A 15,440-nucleotide genomic window follows, 5' to 3' on the forward strand; every position below is an offset into this window, starting at 1 on the left:
GAGAAGCCCCAGGCACACAGCTACATGCCTTTGTTTTGTGAGTAGGTTTCCAGCCGGTGGAGATTGTTGCTGTTTTGTCTCCTCAGGGCTCCGACTACCTGCAGCACGTTGTATCCCTGAGCTCCAACAGTAGCTGCAGTGTAAACAAGGAGAGCCCAATGGCAAAGAACTGGAGCTTCAGTGGCTTTCATTCTGACATCCTGTCTGCAAGGAAAAACCTGGAGTTTGTATACGTATGTACAGTTTAGAACAGTGTGCCATTTTTGTGTGATGAGTGCAGATTTTAGTTCACCCACTCCAGAGACTGGAGTGCAGTGGCACCATCTCAGCCCACTACAACCTCTGCTTCCCGGGTTCAAGTGAGTCTCCTACCTCAGCCTCCCAAGTAGCTAGGATTACAGGAACGTGCCTCCACGCCTGGCTAATTTGTTTTATTTTTTGTCGAGATGGGGTCTCACCATGTTGGCCAGGCTGGTCTCCACATCCTGGATTCCAGCAGTCCTCCAGCCTCCATCTCCCAAAATGCTGGGATTACAGAGGTGAGCCACTGACCTGGGCCACAGTGTGTACTAAAGGAGAAGAAACAGCCATGTGCTAATCTGAAGGGCATGTATATATTATTAGTGCCCAACGGGAAGCCCAGCGCCTGTTTAGAGCTTAGACCAGGTAAAGATTGTTTGGGGGTAGAGTATTGCATGGCTCATCTTGACAATAAAAAACAGACCAGCTCGTGCTTGGCTTCATTCTTGCTTTTAAGCTCTTTTTTCTATTTAGAGTCTGCCGTGCCACCTAGGCTGGAGTGCAGTGGTGTGATCATAGCTCATAGCAGCCTCTAACTCCTGGGCTGAAGTGATCCTCCCACCTCAGCCTCCCAAGTAGCTGGGACCACAGGCACATGCCACCATGCCTAGCTTTTTTTTTTTTTTTTTTTGGACAGATGGAGTCTTGCCATGTTGCCCAGGCTGATTTCAAACTCCTGGGCTGAATCAGTCCTCCTGCCTCAGCCTGCCAGAGTGCTGTGATTACAGGCATGAGCTACCATTTCCAGTCTTTACCCTCTTTGTAGACAATGTGGCCCCTTCTTGCCTGCACCAGGCCGTCTATCCCACTACCCCGCTAGGTTTGGGGAGGACTAGCATTGATGCACACCATGCAGAATGGACAGTTGCTACAGAATTCATGTCTATATTATGATTAACATGGGCCCATGCTGCCTATTTAGGACTGTCTGCATTTCTAATCTTGTGCGTGGTCCTCATTCAAGCATAAATTAGCGTGTCCCCTCTAAAAAGACCCTTCTCCAAGAGGACAAGGATATGGAATTTTCGACAGTTGAACCTGCTGGTATTTTTCGATGTAATTTGCTGAGAAGAAAGAGTAGCCCACATGGCTCTGAGTCTTCGGCTTGGGGGATATCAGTAGAAGCACCAGTCAGATCCCCTTTTTATTAAAATCCTCAAAGTAAATTCCACCGACGAAGTGTCCACACGTTACAGAGAGTATTGGAATAGCCAGGCATTTAAAGACGGGCTGGGGGTGGCGCTGGAAGTAGAAGTTTGGAGTTTTAGCTCTGCCCTGGATAATACTGGATGAAATCCTAGCGGAGTCCTTCCTGCCTGGCCCCACCTCCGTCTGCTCACCCCTCCCAGGGAGCCCTACTGCGCCCTTGCTGTGAGCTAGAATCAGATCTGTGCTGGGTTTCCTTCTAGCCTCAGCACACCCTGGGGGCTGGATGCTTGAACCCCATTTCGAGGTGAGGAGCTCACAAAGGTTAAATGAGCAATATCTGCGTCTCCAGTGCAAATCTTCCCACTCCTAAGCCCTTCTAGGGCACCCCCTGTTTGAATTGTGTGTGTGCACGTGTGTGTGTGTATTTGTGTATGTATTTGTATTTGTGTGTATGTATGTGTGTGTATGTGTGTTTTTTTGTATGTGTATTTGTGTGTGTGTGCGTGTATGTGTGTACGTGTGTATATGTGTGTGTATGTGTGTATTTGTGTGTATGTATATGTGTATGTGTGTCTATGTGTATTTGTGTGTATGTGTATTTGTGTGTGTATTTGTATGTATATGTGTGTATGTGTGTGTGTTTGTGTATTTGTATTTGTGTGTGTATTTGTATGTGTATGTATATGTGTGTGTATTTGTGTGTCTATGTGTATTTGTGTGTATGTGTATTTGTGTTTGTGTATTTGTATATGTGTGTGTATTTGTGTTTGTGTATTTGTATTTATGTGTGTGTATTTGTGTGTATTTGTATGTATTTTTGTGTATGTGTGTACATGTATTTCTGTGTGTATATGTGTGTGTATGTGTGTGTGTATTTGTGTTTCTGTGTATTTGTGTGTATATTTGTATGTATGTGTGTGTGTGTATTTGTGTTTGTGTATTTGTATTTGTGTGTGTGTATTTGTATGTATATGTGTGTATGCGTGTTTATGTATTTTTGTGTGTATGTGTGTGTGTATATGCATGTGTGTGTATTTGTGTGTGTGCATGTGTATTTGGGTGTGTGTATGAGTGAGTGTTCCTAGTATCTCTCACTTGACCCCCTGATGGCCAGCTTCCCAGGTGTGTTTTCTATCCCTTGGTTGTTAGTTGTTGGCTTTGTTCGGTGTCTTTGGGGTCCTCCTCTCACTGCACCCCACTCCTGGGCCCTGTCTGAGCTTTCTGAGTCCGCCATAAGAAATGATCACAGCCTGGGTGCCTGCGTCAGTATGACCACAGGGCTAGTTCCTTCTGGTGGCCCTGACTCTGTCCTAGACTCTGGGGCCCCCAGCAACCCTGGGCGCTCCTCGACCTGTGGCTGCATCACTCCAATCTCTGCCTCCATTGTCACGTGGCGTTCTTGTGTGTCCGTGTCCACATTTCTCTCTTCTTAGACTTCATTGCAGTGATAGCTCACCCTAGTCCTGTATGACCTTATTAAACGTAACTAAAGACATCTGCAGAGACTCTTTCTGAATAAGGGCCTATTCTGAGGTTCTAGGTGGACATGAATTTTGGTACATGCGCACACCCATCCCTATTCTCATCCCAAAACCTGTTGGTAGCCCTCTGCAGGCAAAGGGCCCGATGAGACCCTCCAGAGCACGAGGGCAGGGTAGCCAGGGGGCCGTCTAAATCGAATGTGCGCAGAACCAGAGGGCGGGGACGTGGCGGTCCATCGGGAGAGGGGATAAAAAGGAAGCGGCGGATGGGTGCCGGTGAAGGGCCCAGGGCTAGGATGCAAACCCAGCGAGGGAGCTGGAGACAATTTTTTTCTGTGGCTTCTGCTTGTGATGCAGGAGGAGGGGGTGCGATGAGCTCAGAGACAGCTGGGCAGGATGCGATGCCGGGAACATTCTCCAAGAGTGGGTAGCTCTCCGCTCAGATCTGCATTTGGGGTCGTGGGAGAAGTGCCTCGCTAAATACTGCGGTGATTTTCAAACGCACACCCAGACGCCTTACATCGGAACCGCCGGGGGTGGAGCTCAGGCTCCGGGACTTCAAAATCTCTGCAGGTGGTTGTATTGTGCAGGAAAGGCTGAGGACCGCTGAGCTACTGCCCGATTCCCCGCAGGACAGGCGCATTCCCCTGGAGAGGGTGACCGGGGTAGGCTATGCACACACGCAACCTTGAATAGCCCTTTCTCAAGACAAATATTCCCCTCCACACAGCTCAGGGCAGGGGCTTGGGGGTGCAGGAGTGATAACTCATAGAGTACATAGGGGGCATGGGTGGAGTCGCTGCTGAGATACTGTCCTTGGGACCCGTTCCTGACAGCCCTGTTTCTCTCCAATTACCCCAGTGACTGCAGCAATAAATCCTGTTCACAGGGTCTGGGTGCCTGATGAACTGGAGGGATCCGTCACAGTTACGCTGTCCTGCCCCAGCTGTTAGCAGCCTCCGCTCTCAGTGAGCTCCACACCTGTTTCTCCCGCTGGCCTGTCCCCACTTCCTTCAGATGAACCCCGTGGGAGAGGTGACATTGTTTGCCCTAACAAACTCTATTATGAAATGCATTGCATACGCCCGGCAAATTCTCATGTTGAAGTCCTGACCCGCTGTACCTCAGCGTGGGATTGCATTTGAGACAGGGTTTTTAGAGAGATGATTCCATTAACCACCCTAATTGGGTGGGCCCTAATCCAATAGGATTGGTGTCCTTAGAAGAAGAGGTGATTGGTCGGGTGCGATGGCTCACGCCTGTAATCCCAGCACTTTTGGGAGGCTGAGGTGGGTGGATCACCTGAGGTCAGAAGTTCGAGACCAGCCTGACCAACATGGTGAAACCCGGTCTCTACTAAAAATATAAAAATTAGCCGGGTGTGGTGGCGGATGCCTGTAATCCCAGTTACTCAGGAGTCTGAGGCAGGAGAATTGCTTGAACCTGGGAGGCAGAGATTGCGGTGAGCCCAGGTCGCGCCACAACTGTACTCCAGCCTGGGTGACAGAGCGAGACTCTGTCTCAGAGAAGAAGAAGAGGAAGAAGAGGTGATTAAGACCCACAGGGGGAAGATGTGTGAAGACACAGGGAGAAGGCGGCCATCTACAAGCCAAGGAGACAGGCCTCAGAAGAAACCAATCCTGCTGACACGTTGATCTTGGTCTTCTAGCCTTCAGGATCGCCAGAAAATAAATGTCTGTTGTTTAAGCCACCCAGTCTGTGGTCTTTTGTTATGATGTCATAAGCAAAGCAATAGACAGGCCAGGTACAGTGGCTCATGCCTGTAATCCCAGTACTTTAGGAAGTGAAGGTGGGAGGATGGCTTGGGACCAGGAGTTTGAGGCTGCAGTAAGCTATGATCATGCCACTGCACTCCAGTCTGGGTGACAACAGCAAGACCCGGTCTCAAACAAAAGAAAACAAAACAACAACAAAAACACACAAAATAACAAACCAGTAGATGGTTCCACTCTGTCCCTGGGATTCTTGGGGCCAGCTACGAATGACTTAGCACCCATTCAAAGGATCATTTATAAACTTTAGTTCTTAAGCCATGGAGCTCTTTTTTTTTTTTGAGACTTGCTCTGCCACCCAGGCTGGAGTGCCATGGTGCAATCTCAGTTTACTGCAACCTCCGCCTCCCAGGTTCAAGATAATCTCCTGCCTCAGCCCCCCGAGTAGCTGGGATTACAGGCACCTGGCCATCATGGCTGGCTAATCTTTGTATTTTTCAGAGATGGGGTTTCACCATGTTGGCCTGGCTGCTCTTGAACTCCTGACCTCAGGTGATCTGCCTGCCTCAGCCTCCCAAAGTGCTGGGATTACAGGCTTGAGCCACCGTGCCCGGCCTCATGCAGCCTTCTTTTCCAGTGAAACCTTATCTGACAGGTCCATGAAAGGAACAGATAAAAGCAGGCTTGTTCCAATGGATTGAAGTGGTGGGAGGAGCTGCGTGGCTTCACAAGTTGACATCCTTATTCTCTTCTCCCCTCACCTCCTTCAGTCCCTGTGTGTTCCACAGAGGACAGTTTAAAACCCACTGTCACAGAGTTTTATACCAATTTTGCAGAAGAACCGTCAGTCTGGGACTGGCAGGAGTAATCCCTGCAGGAAAATGTGAAGCCTGTCACCTCAGTTCATTGAGTACCCCCTTCCTTCCCTTGTGGTATCAGGATTATGTTTCAGGCTCTTATTGTTACAGAGAGAATCAGTCTGAGGGATTGATTTCCAATCAATGTTAGAAGAAACAGTCTAGGATACAACACGGATTTGCAGTCAGATACCGGAGCTGCAGTCCGTCCTCTGTCATTCACCAGCTGAGCGCCTTGGGCAAGTCAACTGACCTCCATTAGCTGTAGGTGAACCATCTGTAAAATGGAAACACACTAAGATTTTGAGCAGGGAGGCGGCTTCGGGCAATCAAATAAACATGAGTTTTGGAGTTAGACAGACTTGAGTTTGACCTCCACCCTGCTGCTTCTTGGCTCTGTGGCCTTGACCTTCTGTCTTCTCACCTGTAACTTGTGGGTAATAAGGACACCTAGAGGATTAGCAAGGTCGTGTGTGCAAAGCACCTTGCATACAAATTGCCTTATAGTTGCTCAGCTAAAGCCAGTTCTTTATTATTTTTTCTTTCTTTCTTTTTTTCTTTGTTTGAGACAGAGTTTTGCTCTTTCACCCAGACTGGAGTGAAGTGGCGCAAGCTTGGCTCACTGCAACCTCTGCCTCCTGGGTTCAAGTGATTCTCCTGCCTCAGCCTCCCAAGTAGCTGGGATTATAGGTGCCAGCCACCACGCACAGCTACTTTTTTTGTATTTTTAGTAGAGATGGGATTTTGCCATGTTGGCCAGGCTGGCTTTGGACTTCTGACCTCAGGTGATCCACCCCCCTCAGCCTCCCAAAGTGCTAGGATTACAGGCTTGAGCCACCACGCCCAGTCTCTCTCTCTTTCTTTTCTTTCTTTTCTTTTTCTTTCTTTTCTTTCTTTTCCTTTTTTTCTTTCTTTTCTTTCTCTCTCTCTCTCTCTCTCTCTTTCTTTCTTTCTTCTCTCTTGTCTTGCTCTCTCGCCCAGGCTGGAGTACGGTGGTGCTATCACAGCTCACTGCAGCCTTGACCTCTCAGGCTCAAGTGGTCCTCGTACCTCAGCTTCTGGAGTATCTGGGACCACAGGTGTGTGCCACCATGCCTGGCTAATTTTTGTATTGGTGGTAGAGACGGATTTCACCATGTTGCCCCAGTTGGTCTCAAACTCCTGAGCTCAAGTGATCTTCCAGCCTCAGCCTCCCAAAGTGCAGGGATTACAGGCACGGTGCCCAGCCTCTTTTCCTTTTTTGTAAGAGACAGGGTCTTCCTCTGTTGCCCAGGCTGGACTGGTGCAATCATAGCTCACTGTAGCCTCGAACTCCTGGGCTCAATCAATCCTCCTGCCTCAGCCTCTCAAGTAGCTGAGACTATAGGTGCACGACACCATGCCTGGCTAATAATAATAATAAAAAAATCCCTTTTTTTGTAGAGACAGGGTCTCGCTTTGTTGTTCAGGCTGATCTTAAACTGCTGGGCTCAAGCAATTCTCCTGCCTCAGCCTCATGAGTAGCTGGGACCACAGGCATGCACCAGTTGTCTATTTTTTTTATATATATATATATTTTTTTGTGATAGGGTTTCGCTCTTGTTGTCCAGGCTGGAGTGCAATGGTGCGATCTCGTCTTACAGCAACCTCTGCCTCCCGGGTTTAAGCAATTCTCCTGCCTCAGCCTCCCGAGTGCCTGGGATTACAGGCATGTGCCACCATGCCTGGCTAATTTTGTATTTTTAGTAGAGATGGGGTTTTTCCATGTTGGTCAGCCTAGTTTTGAACTCCTGACCTCAGGTGATCTACCTGCCTCAGCCTCCCAAAATGTTGGAATTACAAGTGTGAGCTACCATGCCCAGCCTCCAGTTGTCTCTGAAGTCTCCTTTTTCTTTTAGTAGACCAGGGATCAGCATACTTCTGTAAAGGGAGAGTGAATATCTTTCATTTTGTGTGTCTTCCAGTCTTCGTCAAAATGACTCAACTCTGCCGTTGTATCTAGAAAGCAGCTGTAGATGATATGTCTGTGATGAATGTGGCTGTATTCCAATAACACTTTATATGTGGGTCAGGTACGGTGGCTCATACCTGTAATCCCAACACTTTGGGAGGCCTAGGTGGGAGGATCCTTTGAGGCCAGGAGTTTGAGACCAGCCTGGGCAACAGAATGAGATCCTGTCTCTACAAAAAAGTAAAAACAAAAACTCACTTTATACATGGACATTGAGAGTTGGATTTTGTATAATTTTTACATGTTACAGAATATTATTCCTTTTTTGGGGGGGAGACAAGGTCTCACTCTGTGGCTCAGGCTGGAGTACCGGTGGCACCATCACAGCTCACTGCAGCCTCCACCTCCCATGCTGAAGTGATCCTCCCTCCTTGGCCTCCATAGTAGTGTCTACAGTTGAGTGCCATCACGCCTGGCTATTTTTTTCATTTTTTTGTGGAGGTGGGGTCTTGCTATGTTGCCCAGGCTGATCTTGGACTCCTGGACTCACACACAGCCAGACTCCTTGCTGCACCCATGGAACATTTGGTGAATGACCGGGATACTGAAGGTCTCTCTCTCAGAGATACAATTGTGGAAATTAGTGGAGAATATGAATGTGAATGGGCAGGCATAGTGCAGATACTGAAGGTAGTTTTGGAAAGGCTGGCTCATCTTCCAGGGGAACTTGCATCTAACAAGAGGAGGCGGGGAGACTAGGAGTCAGAGAGACCAGAGACCTTGAAGTTCCTGCATTCCCAACTGCGTTCGCTTCTCAGCCATTCCCAACTCAGCCAGCAGGGGGCAGCAGGGGATCGCCGTCCTCGGGGAGTCTCAGGTCCCGGGTAGCCTCGCCAGCTGCCGCCCAGACAGGAGACAAGAGATGCTGGGAGATGGCCCAGATGACCTCCCAGTGTCTTTTCTGCTGCTTAAATCTCTGTTCGTTTTTGCAGAGGAAGGTAGGGGGATGAGCCGCCTGGAGTCAGCCGGGGGCTCATATTCTCAGAAAGGGGATGGCTTCCTTTCTGTCTCAGGAGATGGAAGGAAATGAAAATTCAGCCAGTGCTGCAGGTAGCTGCCACCCTAGCGTTTCAGTGTGTCCTATTTATCCCTCTTTTGGTCAGTACGTATGTGTTTATAGAGGGATTCATGGGGGCAGGGGCAAGCCAGGGCATTCTTTAATTCAAGGCAGGCTCATTAAGCACATTGACAAATACCAGGCAGAAAGAAAATGGTCACGTGGGCCGGGCGCGGTGGCTCACATCTGTAATCCTAGCACTTAGGGAGGCCGAGGCGGGTGGATCATCTGAGATCAGCAGTTCGAGACCAGCCTGGCCAACATGGCAGAACCCCATTTCTACTAAAAATGCAGAGATTAGCTGAGCATGGTGGTGCACGCCTGTAATCCCTGCTACTTGGGAGGCTGAGGCAGGAGAATCGCTTGAACCCGGGAAGCAGAGGTTGCAGTGAGCCGAGGCCATGCCACTGCACTCCAGCCTGAGCAACAGTGAGACTCTGTCTTAAAAAAAAAAAAGGAAGAAAGAAAGAAAGAAAGAGAAAGGAAGGAAGGAAGGAGGGAAGGAAGGAAGGAAGGAAGGAAGGAAGGAAGGAAGGAAATGGTCACATGGATCTAGGCCAGGGCACTGAGGACCCACAAATGACACCCTCTTAGCCTTTAAAACCTCAAAGGAAGCTGAGAGGCGAGGCTGCCTGACTGCCCCTACGGTTGCCTCTGTGGTCGTGGATGATGATGAATGTGGGCAGCTCCATGATGCTTAGTGTCCCTCTCTGGGGACCAGGATAATCTTTCCTCCCTTGCAGATTTATTTATTAATAAATTGTTTAACGATGTAACGAGGAAAGTATTTCAGTGTCCCATGCATGGAAACATCTAGAACAATGCCTGGGATCTAGTGAGTGTTTAGCACATGAAAGTTCCCCTTCCCTGCTCTCTGCGGTTAAACTGTGGGGTTTTCTAGAGCAGAGCCCACATCATATTTTTCTCTGCATCCCCAAGAAGCAATCAATTCCTTGTTTATACCACAGCCCTGGGGGAGAGCTGGGAAGTGAGTGTCTGAGATGAGTAATTGCTGGATTTTTTTTCTTTTTCTTTTTGAGACAGAGTCTTACTCTGTCACCCAGGCTGGAGTGCAGTGGCACCGTCTCTGCTCACTGCAACCTCTGCTTCCTGGGTTCAAGTGATTCTCCTGCCCCAGCCTCCCGAGTAGTTGGTACTACAGGCGCCCGCCACCACACCTGGCTAATTTCTGTATTTTTAGTAGAGTCGGTGTTTCATCATGTTGGTCAGGCTGGTCTTGAATTCCTGACCTCAGGTGACCCGCCTTCCTTGGCCTCCCAAAGTGCTGGTATTACAGGCATGAGCCAACACACCCGGCCTTAACTGCTGGATTTCTTTTCTTTTCTTTTTTTTTAGATGAAGTTTCGCTCTTGTTGCCCAGGTTGGAGTGCAATGGCACAATCTTGGCTCACTGCAACCTCTGCCTCCCGGGTTCAAGCAATTCTCCTGCTTCAGCCTCCCAAGTAGCTGGGATTACAGGCATGTGCCACCACATCTGGCTCATTTTTTGTATTTAGTAGAGACAGGGTTTCACCACACTGGTCAGGCTGGTTTTGCACTCCTGACCTCAGGTGATCCACCTGCCTCGGCTTCCCAAAGTGCTGGGATTACAGGCGTGAGCCACTGTACCCGGCCCTGGATTTCTTACCTTACAGTCCTGCTGGACTGGGGTGACCTTTCTTTGCCTTGTCCTAACTCAGGTGAGTCCTGATGTCTATTTAAATTAAACATGCCTGGCTGGGTGTGGTGGCTCACGTCTCTAATCCCAGCAATTTGGGAGGCCGAGGTGGGGAGATCCTCTGAGGTCAGGAGTTCAAGACCAGCCTGGTCAACATGGTGAAACCCTGTCTCTACTAAAAATACAAAAATTAGTCAGGTGTGGTGGCGGGCACCTCTAGTCCTGGTTAGTTGCGAGGCTGAGGCAGGAGGATCGCTTGAGCCTAAGAAGCGGAGGTTGCAGTGAGCCAAGATCAGGCCACTGCACTCCAACCTGGTTGACAGAGCGAGACTCTGTCTCAAAAAAAAAAAAAAAAAAGCCCAAAGTCCTCTTGACCTTTAGGAATCTATCCTATCTATCCTGATAGAAACACAATCACCAGCCTGTGAAGATGTATGTGCAAAGATGTTACTGTGTTGCGTGCCTGGAAAAAGTTGGAAAGACAACTTTATCAATAGGTAAATAATAGAATAAATTATGGCACATGCAGTATTATGCAAACCACGCCCCATGAAAAGGAATTCAGCAGATCTATGTGCAGAGATCTGGAGAGAGATGGACTGCCAAGTGTTAACTGAAAAAGTAAATTGCTGAATCATGTCTATATCATGATTCCTTTTTTGTCAGAGGTGGCAAGAGGTTCCATATTATGTGTATGGTATGCTTATTTGTGTGTGTTTTTGTGGGCATAAGGAAAAACATGGAAGAATATACTCCAGGCTGTTGGAATTGGTTACCTTGTGGGATTAGGCAGAGGGGAGATTGACTCATTTATTCATGGTGGGGTGTGGGGACCCATGCCTTTTATCCCAACACTTTGGGAGGCTGACTCGGGAGCATCACTTGAGCCCAGGAGTTTGAGACCAGCCTGGACAACATAGTGAGACTACAAAAATTACAAAACAATTAGCTGAATGTGGTGCACACCTGTGGTTCCAGCTACTCGGGAGGCTGGGGTGGGAGGATCACTTGAGCCTGGGAGGTCGAGGCTGCAGTCAGCCATGATGGCGCCACTGCACTGCACTTCAGCCTGGGCTACCAGAGCAAGACTTCGTTTCAAAAAAAAAAAGATGGGGTGCAGTGGTTCACGCCTGTAATCCCAGCACTTTGGGAGGCTGAGGCCGAGGATCACTTGAGGTCAGGAGTTTGAAACCAGCCTGGCTGGCACGGTGAAACCCCGTCTCTAGTGAAAATACAAAAATTAGTTGGACTTGGTGGCAGGAGCCTGTAATCCCAGCTACTTGGGTGGCTGAGGCTCAAGAATTGCTTGAACCCAAGGGTGGGGGTTGCAGTGAGTGGAGATTGTGCCACTGCACTCCAGCCTGGGTGACAGAGTGAGACTGGGTCTCAAAAAAACAAAAAAACAAAACAGAAAGAAATTCATTTACTCATTCATATTTTGATCCCAGTAATATTCTTTGATGTCCACTGTGTGCCAGGCACTGTTTTAGCCCCGGGGGAAAAAACACAATGAAAGCACAGCAAGTCCCTCCCATCATGAAGCAAGAGTGTTGATGACTGTCCGGGTTTGCCTGGGACCATTCTGGCTTCAGCAATGCGAGTCCGGTGTCCCAGGCAGCTTCTCAGTCCCAGGCCAACAGCAGCAACCTGTCATCCTATGGAGCTTGCATTTTAGCACGAGAGACACACACACAGGAGAGTGGGGCAGATATTTTGCTGGTAAAAGTGCCATCTTGGAGCCCTTCCGATCCGCTTCCAGTGAGGATAATCCTATTGCCCCAGGCTGAGGTTCTGCATTAGGCTCTGATTGATTGGCAGTCAGTGATGGAAGGGTGCTCTGAGCATTCCGACTGCCCCAAGGGTCACTGGCCAGCTCTCTGTTTTGCTGAGTTGGCAGTGGGACCTAATTTGTTAATTAAGAGTAGATGGTGAGCTGTCCTCGTATTTTGATTAACCTAATGGCCTTCCCAGCACGACTCGGATTCAGCTGGAGACATCACGGCAACTTTTAATGAAATGATTTGAAGGGCCATTAAGAGGCACTTCCCGTTATTAGGCAGTTCATCTGCACTGATAACTTCTTGGCAGCTGAGCTGGCCGGAGCCGTGGCCTAAATGCACACTTGGCTTTTGGTTTTGAGATACAACTCTTAATCCTTTAGTCATGCTTGAGGGTGGATGGCCTTTTCAGCTTTAACCCATTTTGCACTGCCTTGGAAGTGTAGCCAGGAGAATACACTCATATACTCGTGGGCTTAGAGGCCACAACAGATGCCGTTGGTCTACTGCCCGAGTCTCCCTGGTCCCATCCCAGGACCTTCCATCTGTGAGTACCCGGGAGCCTGTGCTGCTCCACACTGGGCTTTCTTTGCTGGAGCTGCTAGGGAGGGAGGCATTTTGGGTTGAACTGTGACCTCACAAAAATGTGGAAGTCCTGGCTGGGCACGGCGGCTCACGCCTGTAATCCCAGCACTTTGGGAAACAAAGATGGGTGGATCACTTAAGGTCAGGAGTTCAAGGCCAGCCTGGGCAACATGGTGAAACACCGTCTCTACTGAAAATACAAAAATTAGCTGGGCGTGGTTGTGCGTGCCTGTAATCCCAGCTACTTGGGAGACTGAGGCAGGAGAATCACTTGAACTCGGAAGGTGGAGGTTGCAGTGAGCTGAACTCTCACCACTGTACTCCAGCCTGGGTGACATAGTGAGCTTCTGAATCAAAAAAAAAAAAAAAAAAAAATTGTGGCAGTCCTAACTTCTGTACTTGTGAATTTGACCTTATTAAGAAATAGGGTCTTTGCAGATGATCAAGTTAAGTTAAGGTCACGATGGTAAGTCCCCATCCAATTTGACTGATGTCTTGCTGATTGATTTTTTTATTTTTTAGAGGCAGGGCTCATTCTGTTGCCCAGGCTGGAGTGCCATGGTACAATCTCAGCTCACTACAGCCTTGAACTCCTGGGCTCAAGTAGTATTCTCACCTCAGTCTCCTAAAGTAGCTGGAACTGCAGGGACGTGTCACCATGCCTGGCTTTTTTATTTGCGTGTTTTTTTTGTAGAGTGGGAGTCTTGAACACCTGGTCTCAAGTGATTCTCCTGCCTCGGCCTTCCAAAGTTCTAGGATTACAGGCATAAGCCACTATGCCTGGCCCCTCACCCCAATGTCCTTATAAAAATGGAAATTCTGGCTGGGCATGGTGGCTCACGCTTGTAATCCCAGCATTTTGGGGGGCCAAGGTGGGTGGATGACCTGAGATCAGGAGTTCGAGACCAGCCTCGCCAACATGGTGAAACTCTGTCTCTACCAAAAATACAAAAAATTAGTCTGGCATGGTGGTGCATGCCTGTAGTTCCAGCTACTTGGGAGGCGGAGGCAGGAGAATTGCTTGAACCTGGGTGGGGGAGGTTGCAGTGAGCCAAGATCGTGCCACTGCACTCCAGCCTGGGTGACAGAATGAGACTCCATCTCAAAACAAAACAAAACAAAAATAAGGGAAATTTGGGCCAGGTGCGATCTCTACTAAAAGTACAAAAATTAGCTGGGTGTGGTCGTGGGTGCCTGTAATCCCAGCTACTCAGGAGGGATGAGGCAGGAGAATTGCTTGAGTCCAGGAGGCAGAGGTTGCAGTGAGCCAAGATTGTGCCATTGCACTCTAGCCTGGGCGACAACAGCAAGACTCCATCTCAACAAATAAATAAATAAATAAAAGGGAAACTTGGACACAGAGACACACATATGCAGGGAGAACGCCGCCTTAAGATGGAGGCAGAGATGGGGGTGATGCATCTACAAGCCAATGAACAGTGGGGGGCTGGCAAGTGACCAGAGGCTGGGAGAGAGGTGCAGGACAGATTCTCAGCCTCGATCTTGGACTTGCATTCTGCAGGACTGTGACATAATGAATTGTGTATGACTGTTTTCTACACTTGCTACTCAATTTCCAGTATTTTGTTATGCCAGCCCTAGCAGACTATTATAACAGAGGGGTTAGCACCGGTCCTGCCCTCAGGGAGCATCCTCCATCAGTGGCTGATGGGAGTTGCTGGGTAACTACTCCAGCTCCCCAGGCTTCCGGGTGGGACGCTCTGTCCTTAGAGAGTGGCCCGTTGACAATACAGGGACATCCTGTACTGACCGTCCTTCCCGTCTTATTTCTTTTCTTCTAGCTGTGTTTCAGGGATCATAAGCAACTTGGCACTTGAATTTCCCTCTCACAGTCTGCTTCTGGGACAGAGGCTCTGGCTAATCTTGACCACTGGTATGCATAACCGTATGTGTGTGTGTATGTGCGTGTATGCCTGTGTATGAGCATGTGTGCATATCTGTGTGTGTGCATGTGTGTGCCTCTGTATGTGCTTGATACGGTTTGGCTCTGTGTCCTCACTCAAATCTTATCTTTTTTTCTTTTTCTTTTTTGAGACGGAGTCTGTCTCCGTCACCCAGGTTGGAGTGCCGTGGCCGGATCTCAGCAGCTCAGTGCAAGCTCCGCCTCCTGGGGTCACGCCATTCTCCTGCCTCAGCCTGCCGAGTAGCTGGGACTACGGGCGCCCATCACCTCGTGCGGCTAGTTTTTTGTATTTTTTAGTAGAGACGGGGTTTCACCGTGTTAGCCAGGCCGCCCGTCTCGGCCTCCCAAAGTGCTGGGGTTACAGGCTTGAGCCACTGCGTCCGGCTCAAATCTCATCTTGAATGGTAATCCCCACAGGTCAAGGAAAGGACGTGATTGGATCTTGGGAGCAGTTTCCTCCATGCTGTTCTCACGATAGTGAGTGAATTCCCTCGAGATCTGATGGTAACGGTAGTTTCTCCTGCGCTGACACATACAGTCCCTGCTGCAGCCTTGTGAAGAAGGCGCCTGCCTTCCTGACGTCTTCCACCATGATTGCAAGTTTCCTGAGGCCTCCTAGCCATGCTTCCTGTAAAGCCTGTGGAACGGTGAGTCCATTAAACCTCTTCCTTTATAATTACCCACTATCAGGTAGTATTCTTTATAGCAGTGTGTAAACGGACTAATACAGTGCTTGTGTGTGTCTAGGAAGGAAACTTCAGGTCTGATCACTTTTTGCCTGAGCTGAACCCTCAGCCCCTGGGCTGGTGCAGTTGCTCTTGTCTACAGGGTCCCCGGGGTGCGCCTCTCCCAGGATTGTGTCTAAGTTTAGAGGGGTTTCTGGGGTCCAGGCCCTTTTGGGATCATGG

The sequence above is a fragment of the Colobus angolensis genome, unplaced genomic scaffold, assembly GCF_000951035.1.
Source record: "Colobus angolensis palliatus isolate OR3802 unplaced genomic scaffold, Cang.pa_1.0 Scaffold55, whole genome shotgun sequence".
Classification (NCBI taxonomy): Eukaryota; Metazoa; Chordata; class Mammalia; order Primates; family Cercopithecidae; genus Colobus; species Colobus angolensis.